This window comes from Triticum aestivum, chromosome 1D (assembly GCF_018294505.1).
Source record: "Triticum aestivum cultivar Chinese Spring chromosome 1D, IWGSC CS RefSeq v2.1, whole genome shotgun sequence".
Lineage (NCBI taxonomy): Eukaryota > Viridiplantae > Streptophyta > Magnoliopsida > Poales > Poaceae > Triticum > Triticum aestivum.
Genome location: NC_057796.1, coordinates 332,557,822 through 332,568,317, shown reverse-complemented (window position 1 = coordinate 332,568,317; position 10,496 = coordinate 332,557,822).

The window sequence follows — 10,496 nt, the reverse complement described above, 5'->3', positions numbered from 1 at the left end:
GGTGGGGCTCGGCCGTTAGTTAGGTTAGTTCTTTGCCTTCCGCCCCACCTTTGTCGTCCGCTTTTTTTTTCTCTTTGCCGTCTGCTAGCAGACAGCAAAGAGGGGGTCGTTAAGTTTTTTCTAATCAGCTCGTTAGTGGGGGCCACCTCTCTCTTTGCCGTCTTCCAGCTGACAGCAAAGAACTAGCTGATGGTAAAGAACTTCTTTGCCATCAGCCAATTCTTTGCCGTCCGTTTTCTGTAAGCGGACGGCAAAGACCTTCTTTACCGTCAGCCAGCAGACGGCAAATAAGCTAATTCCAGTAGTGTTTGCTCTATAAATACCCCAATATTCTAGAAACCCTAGGGGAGTCGACGAAATATTCTTCCAGCCGCCGCAGAGTCCAGAACCACCAGATCCAATCTAGACACCCTCTCGGATGGGGTTCACCACCTCCATTGGTGCATCTCCGATGATGCATGAGTATTTCTTTTAGACCTTCGGGTCCGTAATTAGTAGCCAGATGGCTTTCTCTCTCTCGCTGAATTCTCAATACAATGGTCTCTTGGAGATCCATATGATGTAACTCTTTTTGTGGTGTGTTTGTTGGGATCTGATGAACTGTGAGTTTATGATCAGTCATTTTTTTATATCCATGAAAGTTATTTGAGTGTCTTTGATCTCTTATATGCATGATCTCTTATCGCCTCGCATTTATTCTTTGATATTTGGGTTTTGTTTTGCCAACTTGATCTATTTATCTTGCAATGGGAAGAGGTGCCCGGTAGTGGGTTCGATCTTACGGTGCTTGATCCCAGTGACAGAAAGGGAAACAACACGTATGTATCATTGCTACTAAGGATAAAACGATAGGGTTTATCTCTACATAGATAGATCTTGTCTACATCATGTCATCGTTCTTATTGCATTACTCTGTTTTTCCATGAAATTAATACACTAGATGCATGCTGGATAGCGGCCGATGTGTGGAGTAATAGTAGTAGATGCAGGCAGGAGTCGGTCTACTAATCTTGGACATGATGCCTATGTAATGATCATTGCCTGGATATCGTCATAATTATTTGAGGTTCTATCAATTGCCCAACAGTAATTTGTTTACCTGCCGTTTGCTATCTTTCTCGAGAGAAGCAACTACCGAAACCTATGGCCCCCTGGTCTTCTTTCTCATATATTTGCTTTGCGATCTATTTTATTTGCACTTTTTATTCAGATCTATTAAACCAAAAATACAAGAATACTTTGCTGCACTTTATTTTATTTGCGATCTATTTATTCAATCTATTGCAACTTTCTCCCGTCCACGCACCATTTCTGGCGCCGTTACCTGAAAGGGTTGACAACCCCTTTAACACGTCGGGTTGCGAGGTGTTGTTATTTGTGTGCAGGGGCTGTTTACGTTGTGTTGCTTGGTTCTCCTACTGGTACGATAACCTTGGTTTCATATCTGAGGGAAATACCTACCGCCGTTGTGCTGCATCATCCCTTCCTCTTTGGGTAAATACCGACGTAGCTTCAAGCGACATCAAAAGGAATTTTTGGCGCCATTGCGAGGGAGGATCTTCAACATATACCAGGTTCCTAATCACAAATCTCATCTCCTCACAATTTACATTATTTGCCATTTGCCTCTCATTTTCCTCTCCCCCACTTCACAAAAATTTGCCGTTTTATTCGCCTCTCCTTTTTCGTTCGCCATTTTCTTGTCAGATCTACTCTTTGCTTGCAATCATGATTGATTTCGGTATGGCACCAACAGATGATGGCCTGACTCCAAAGATTGGACGAACAGGCAATATGGATGCTAAAACTTTTATCTTGGGGCAAGGGAACGTTATGGGAAAAGAACGTATCCAAGAATTTTTCAATTGTGTGGGAAATTTGAGTCTTGATGATGCTCCTATACTTAAAACTGCAAGATCTTATGCAGATGCTATTTCAGCACTAGTTCTGAAACTTGAAAGTAAATTTACTCGTACTCATCCTACTTTGCAAAGATTGTTTTTTGAGCTTCCCGAAATAAAGAATCCTAGGGCTAAAAAGTTGGCCACTCTCGTTCTTATGAATGAGTTTGACTACATAATTCGGGAAGCTAGGGAAATCTTTGACTTTTATGGTATGAATCATGAAAAACCCTTGATAGATGAAATTCTTTACAATAGTGACTATGCACTAAGGCATTTGCTTGCGGATAATAAGATCTTTGATGAGAATCTTAAAAAGGAAGTCCCCGTTCTAGATATTATCCAACAAGTTTTTAATAATGTTAATCAACACTACTCTTGGATTGTTGCGGGAAATCAAAGGGGTTATGATGAAAACCAACTAAGGAATGCTAAAGTTTCCATGGATAATATGTTTTATGTTGTGTTTACAAAACCCCAAGATGAAAATACCCCTAAGAAAATTAAGAAGAAGAAGGATGACAAAACTTAGATCCTTGCTTTATGCCTAGCTAAGGGCGTAAAACTATAGCGCTTGTTGGGAGGCAACCCAATGAATAAATTTTATTTTTGCTTTTTTCGTTCTGTTGTTGAGTGTTAGAAAAATTATGATACTGTTATGATTGTGTTTTTTGTGTTTTAATTAGTGTTTGTGCCAAGTAAAGCCTTTAGGATCTTCTTGGGCGATAGTTGTTTGATCTTGCTGAAAAAGACAGAAACTTTGCGCTCACGAAAACAATTCTCATTTCTTATCAGAAAGAGCTTTTGCCCTGATTCTTTTTGCAGAACATTAATATACAAATTACCCTGGTCTTCCTAATTTGGTAGAATTTTTGGAGTTCCAGAAGTATTCGAACAAATCAGATTGCTACAGACTGTTCTGTTTTGACAGATTCTGTTTTCTTTGTGTTGTGTGCTTATTTTAATGACTCTATGGTTTTCTTTGATGAGTTTTTGCCATAGAAAAGTTGGAATACAGTACATATAATACAAAAAATATATGAATTGGTTTGATACAGCACTTATAGTGGTGATTTATTTTTCTTACACTAACGGATCTGACGAAGGTTTTGTTGAGTTTTGTGTGATTAAAGTTTTCAAGTTTTGGGTTATCTTACGATGGATGAAGGAAGGATAAAAGAGCCTAAGCTTGGGGGTGCCCCGGCATCCCAAGCTATTATCCAAAATGAGCAACCAACTAAGCTTGGGGATGCCCCCGAGTGGCATCCCCGCTTTCTTCCAATAACTATCGGTATTTTACTCGAATCTATATTTTTATTCGTCACATAATATGTGTTTTGCATTGAGCGTCTTGTATGATATGAGTCTTTGTTTGTTTTATTTTGTGTTTTAAGTCATCAATCCTTGCTGGACACACTCATTTGAGAGAGCCAAAATTATGTCATGACTTGTTGGAACTGCTCTCTGTGCTTCACTTAAATCTTTTATGAGCAATGGATTTGCTCTAGTGCTTAACTTATATCTTTTTGAGCACGGTGTGCTTAGTATTTTTGAAGAAATGCTCTCTTGCTTCACTTAGATTTATTTGAGAGTTAGTAAAAAATTTCAAGAAATTCTCTCTTGCTTCACTTAAATTATTTTGAGATAAAGAAAAAAATTATGCTCATGATCTTCACTTATATTTGTTTGAGCTTATGAAAAGCAACACATGAAAATTAGTCCTGAAGTGATAGATATCCAAGAGGGATATAATAAAAACTTTCATGAAGATCATTGGACAAAATAAACTTTATTCTTAGTAATAGTTTTGAGATATGATGATGTGATATCTGAGTTATGTTGATGAGTAATTGTGCTTTAGTAAGAATATTGGTGTTAAGGTTTGTGATTCCCTATGCAAGTACGAAAGTCAATAGTCATGCAATGAAATTATATCCTACTTGTGGTGCATTATTCTGTGTTATTTATGCTTAATGCTTGCTTATGAGATTATCCGTTTCTTGGTTGGTCGCTTCTCAATCTTTTGCTAGCCTTCATTTTGCACCAAGTATGATCTCTACTTGTGCATCCAAAATCCTTTAAACCAGTTTTGCCACATGAGTCCACTATATCTACCTATATGTGGTATTCTTTTGCCGTTCTAAGCAAATTTGCATGTGCCATCTCTAATTTTCAAAATAAAATTCTCTTTTCTGTGTTTGTTTCGCTCGCGGAACGGTAACGGGTGGCTAATATTTTCCATGCTGGATGTGTTATTCTCACGATGAGTGCTTATTCACTTGTCATTGCACGAGAGTAAGGCAAAGGATTTAGGGATGCCCAGTCCTGAAATGCAAAAATGAATTTACTTTATGTTGTCAAATAATAAATTCCTTGGAAAGTGTTGGTATGGAGGGCACCCGTGGATACGGTTAGCCTTGCAAAATGAAAGTATGGTGGAAAAAGGAATAAACTTTATTTTCTGTTTGGGAACCACCTATGGCATATCTAGCATGGAAAGTGTTTGGAACTGTAAGTCGTTCTCGTTGGAGGGATGGATACACCTCCCAAAATGTTTTTATCTCTAATTTTTCGCTTTGAGCTCTGGCACCTCTACAAATCCCTACTTCCCTCTGTGAAGGGCCTTTCTTTTACTTTATCCAATTTTTATTTTGAATTTGAGTCTCCATCTTCTCTCATAAAAAGCACCAACTAGGAGGCAATATGATCGTACTTAAGTATTGGGTGTAGCTAATATTCGAGTGTGTTTCATGAATGGATCAATGTTTGAGCATGCTGGGCTAGGGATAACTTATTTTAGCGTTGATATTTTGAAAGACATGGTTGCTTGTTGATATGCTTGAGTATCTAAATTATAATGTCAAAACTAGACTATTGCTTTGAATCACATAAAAGTCCAAACGTCCATGCTATAAAGAAAAGAATATGATATGACATGTTAGGCAGCATTCCACATCAAAAAATCTATTTTTATCACTTACCTACTCGAGGACGAGCAGGAGTTAAGCTTGGGGATGCTGATACATCTCCAACGTATCTATAATTTTTTATTGTTCCATGCTGTTATATTATCAATCTTGGATGTTTTATAATCATTTTATAGTCACTTGATATCATTTTTTGACACTAACCTATTGACATAGTGCCAAGTGCCAGTTGCTGTTTTTTCCATGTTTTCTTACATCGCAGGAAATCAATATCAAACGGAGTCCAAATGCCATGAAACTTCGCGGAGATTTTTTATGGACCAGAAGGAAGATGTTGGGCCCTGGTTGCACCTGGGGGAGTCCCGAGGAGGGGACAACCCACCAGGGCGCGCCAGGTGGCGCAGGCGCGCCCTAGTGGGTTGTGCCCACCTCGGGTGCCCCTCGGAACGCCTCTTTGCTCTATAAATATCCCAATATTCCAGAAACCCTAAGGGAGTCGACGAAATATTCATCCAGTCGCTGCAGAGTGCAGAACCACTAGATCCAATCTAGACACCATCTCGGATGGGGTTCACCACCTCCATTGGTGCCTCTTCGATGATGCGTGAGTAGTTCTTTGTAGACCTTCGGGTCCGTAATTAGTAGCCAGATGGATTTCTCTCTCTTGCTGAATTCTCAATACAATGGTCTCTTGGGGATCCATATGATGTAACTCTTTTGCGGTGTGTTTGTTGGGATCTGATGAACTTTGAGTTTATGATCAGTCATTTTTTTGATATCCATGAAAGTTATTTGAGTGTCTTTGATCTCTTATATGCATGATCTCTTATAGCCTTGTATTTATTCTTTGATATTTGGGTTTTGTTTGGCCAACTTGATCTATTTATCTTGCAATGGGAAGAGGTGCCCGGTAGTGGGTTCGATCTTACAGTGCTTGATCCCAGTGACAGAAAGGGAAACAACACGTATGTATCGTTGCTACTGAGGATAAAACGATAGGGTCTATCTCTACATGGATCGATCTTGTCTACATCATGTCATCGTTCTAATTGCATTACTCCGTTTTTCCATGAACTTAATACACTAGATGCATGCTAGATAGCGGTCGATGTGTGGAGTAATAGTAGTAGATGCAGGCAGGAGTCGGTCTACTAATCTTGGACATGATGCCTATGTAGTGATCATTGCCTGGATATCGTCATAATTATTTGAGGTTCTGTCAATTTCCCAACAGTAATTTGTTTACCCACTGATGAGGACATAGACCTGGGGTAGGATAATAGGCCTGACCTATACGTCCTACCTAAGGTCCTTGTCCTAGAAGCAAAGAAGTTCAAGAGCAAATAGAGAGGGCTCAACAAAGGTGTCGAGTGCAATCCACTCGACCTACCATTCACTCGGAGATCCCTCCTTATTTAGGTCACTCGACCACTCAAGCACTCGACGTGCAAAAGACCTAAAGCCACTCCGCGCAGCAATGGTCGGGCGTTTACTCATAGACTTAATGATCATTTATAGCACTTTATTATTGACGTTACCTGTAATGCTCTCACTTTATGTACATTGAATCCTGTGTAACGGAGGGGAGCTGGGGTCCTGGCGCACTCTATATAAGCGACCCCCTCCTCTGAGACAAGGGTTCACACCCCCTGTAACACACACACACACGCATATAATCCAGTCGACCGCCTCCGGGCTCCGAGACGTAGGGCTGTTACTTCGTCCGAGAAGGGCCTAAACTCATAAAACTCTTGCGTACAACTTCTCCATAGCTAGGACCTTGCCTCTACATCCCTACCCCCCATTCTACTGTCAGACTTAGAACCACGACAGTTGGCGCCCACCGTGGGGCTGGCGTCTTAGCGACTTGTTGGAGAAGTTGCGATTTTTCCGATCCCCATCAGCATGGTTTCAGGCGGAGGATTGGCCGAGGGCTGTGAGATCCGTTTCAGCGCGCTCGTGTTCGTCGCCGACGATTCCGCTTGGCTCCAAGAAGCTCCACTCGACGTCGAGGCGCTCCCCATCCGCGGGGCAACGCACTTTCGCGCGTGCGTCCGCAGCATCCTCCTGCGGCAGCCGTCGACTCAGTATCGGTCGGCTCCGGTGGCGTATTCACTCCCTGCTGCCCGCCAGCACAAGCGTTCCGGTCGGTCGAGGCTCCAGTGGTGGGTGAGGCACGCGGTGGCTCACCAATCGGCCACCCCCCAAGTCGCGGCAATCGAGCCCGACGAAACTCTCTACAGCCTACTCAACCTGTCGACTAGCTCCGTTGAGACTGCGTCCGAGTGCGACAGCAGTGACCCCGCGGCGGAAGTCCTGATGGTCAACGGACCGCGCAGTCCTCCTGGCTTCCCCCGCAAGGATGGTGGCGACGGTGGAGGCGATCCGTCGCGTGCCCACGAGGAGTACCGCCCCGAGCCCCTCTCTTCGCAGTAGAGGGAAGAGCTTCGCCGCTGCAACATGGATGCACTTCACACTCCTATCGTTGGAGAGACCACCGAGGCCCGGGCCTTGGAGGAGGTGCGCCTGGCCAACTTGGCTGAGCGCACTTGACTGGAGAATCTCCAGCACGCACTCGACGAGCGTGCTCGGTAGCGGATTCCTGAGTCCAGTCGACGACAACTTTTTCCGCCTCTAACTCAGGTATACCGAACTCCGATTCAGAATCTCACAGCTGCAGCCCGAATAGCAGAGTCGATTCAGCCCTCCCAGTCAGAAGCTGGCAGAGGTTTGATGCAGATCAGGGCTTTACTCCGGGCAGCAGGGGAACAAAACACAGCAGTATCTCAGTCGCGAAATAGGATCCATAGCAGATCCGTGGTAGCAGACACAGTCCAGTCGGCTCACAGTCCAAGATCGCCCCCGAGGCGTGAGGGATGTGGGGACCGACGAGATCAGTACAGAAACCGTGAGAAGTATGATCACCGACTCGACCATGATGATCGTCGTCGAGTGCCCATGCCTCCCCCAAGGAGTGGGTCAAACGCGCCTCGGCAACACGATGACAGGCGCCCTCACAGTGGTGGGCGAAGGATTCCAGTCGACCCCCGGGAGCCAGGCTTTGACGCGAGATCCATTCTCATTCAAGGTTTGGTTGACAGGAACAGAGCACACAGAGATGGCCACTATACAGATTACCCGACCGGCAACATGGTGCATGTTTCAGGTCCCGAGTGTTTCAGCAGAGCCATCAGAGCAGCGGTGATTCCTCCCAACTTCAGGTTGGCGACTGAAGTCAGCAAATTCACTGGTGAGTCCAAGCCTGACACATGGCTTGAGGACTACCAAGTGGCTGTGCAGATCGGTGGTGGCAATGATGAAGTGGCCATGAAGCACCTGCCTCTGATGTTGGAGGGTTCGGCTAGAGCGTGGTTGAATCAGTTAGCGCCTGGCAGTATTTACAGCTGGGAAGAGCTTGCCCGAGTGTTTGTTAGAACATTTGAGGGTACATGCAAACGGCCAGCGGGGCTAACTGAGCTACAGTGTTGTGTGCAGAAGTCGAATGAAACTTTGAGAGATTATATCCAGAGGTGGATCACGTTGCACCACACGGTGGAAAATGTGTCTGATCACCAAGCAGTTTGTGCCTTTAAGGAAGGTGTTAAGTATCGAGAATTGAATCTGAAGTTCGGTCGGACCGAAGATATGTCTCTGAGTCGAATGATGGAAATTGCCACCAAGTATGCTAATGGAGAAGAGGAGGATCGGCTCCGGAGTGGCAAGCACAAAGCAGTCGCCCACGAAACCGGGGGAGGGAACTCCAGTTGGAAGAAGAAGCACAAAGCCAAGCTAGCTGCTCCTGGAGAAACCTTAGCCGTGACTCAAGGAAAGTTCAAGGGGAAGCCCAAAGGGACATGGAACCCTAGGAAAGTAAAAGATCAAGATGGAAATTATGTGTTGGATTTACCATGCCACATTCACATCAAAAAAGATGAGGAGGGTAATCTCATTTACCCGAAACATATCACTCGACAATGTCGGCTCCTAATCCAGCAGCTCCGAGAGAGACAGCCCAAAGAAAAGGAGAAAGAATTGGACAAAGTTGTGGATAAGGAAGAGGACGATGATGGGTACCCCCACGTCAATTCCACTCTGATGATTTTTGCTGATGTTGAGAGCAAGAGTCGACTAAAAGTCATCAACAAAGAAGTGAACATGGTCGCTCCGGCGACGCCCAGTTATCTGAAGTGGTCCCAGATTGCCATTACATTCGACCAGTCTGATCACCCGACACACATAGCCACCCCTGGGAGGCAAGCGTTGGTGGTCGACCCAGTCGTCGAAGGCACTCGGTTGACTAAGGTTCTGATAGATGGTGGCAGTGGCCTGAATATACTGTATGCGGAGACCTTGAAAGGGATGGACATTCCAATGTCCAGACTCAGTGAAAGCAATATGAGTTTCCATGGGGTTATTCCTGGCAAGAAGGCCGAGTCACTCGGTCAGATCGCCCTCGATGTAGTTTTCGGTGATTCCAAGAATTACCGCAAAGAAAAGTTGACGTTTGAAGTTGTCGATTTCCAGAGTGCTTATCATGCTATTCTGGGCAGGCCGGCTTATGCACGTTTCATGCCTCGACCATGTTATGGTTACCTTAAATTGAAGATGCCTGGTCCTAAAGGAGTGATAACTATCACTGGCAATCGGAAGAAGGCAGAAGAGTGCTTCCAGAAGGGCTCAAAGATCGCCGATGCACAAATGCAGTCGTGGAATTACAGGAGTATCAAAAAAATGCATATCCGAGTGATTTGTTGCGAGCTAAGAAGCCTGCCACGGATTCAGCATTTCAGTCATCTGGTGAAACGAAGCTGATTCATATTCATCCGACCGATCCCAATGCTACTCCAACTCATATCTCGACAACACTCGACTCCAAATAGGAAGAAGCGCTCATCCAGTTCCTCCGTGAGAACTGGGACATCTTTGCATGGAAACCTTCTGACATGCCGGGTGTTCCCAGGGGGCTGGCTGAGCACAGTTTGCGAGTCGACCCAAAAGTGAAACCGGTCAAAGAAAATCTTCGACGGTCCGCCGTGCAGAAGAGAAAAGCAATTGGTGAAGAAGTGGCTCGGCTCCTAGCAGCTGAGTTTATCCGAGAGATTTACCACTCCGAGTGGCTAGCCAATGTTGTCATGGTCCCCAAGAAGGACGACTCACTTCACATGTGCATTGAATTCAAGCATATCAATCGGGCCTGCCCGAAAGATCACTTTCCTCTCCCCCGCATCGATCAAATAGTCGACTGGACTGCAGGGTGTGAGCGCTTGTCCTTTTTGGACACTTATTCCGGGTATCATCAGATGCGACTATATGGACCTGATGAGATAAAAACAGCTTTCATCACTCCTTTTGGGTGCTTCTGTTATGTCACCATGCCATTCGGCCTGAAGAATGCTGGAGCCACATTCATGAGGATGATTGAGAAGTGTTTACTCACTCAAATCAGTCGGAATGTGGAAGCATACATGGATGACATTGTGGTCAAGTCACGTAAAGGTTCCGACCTGTTGGCTGACCTTGCTGAAACTTTTGCCAACCTCAGAAGGTATGATATCAAGCTTAATCCATCAAAGTGCACATTCGGAGTTCCGGGCGGAAAATTACTCGGTTTCCTCGTTTCCGAATGAGGGATCAACGCTAACCCAGAGAAAGTTGGTGCCATTCTCCG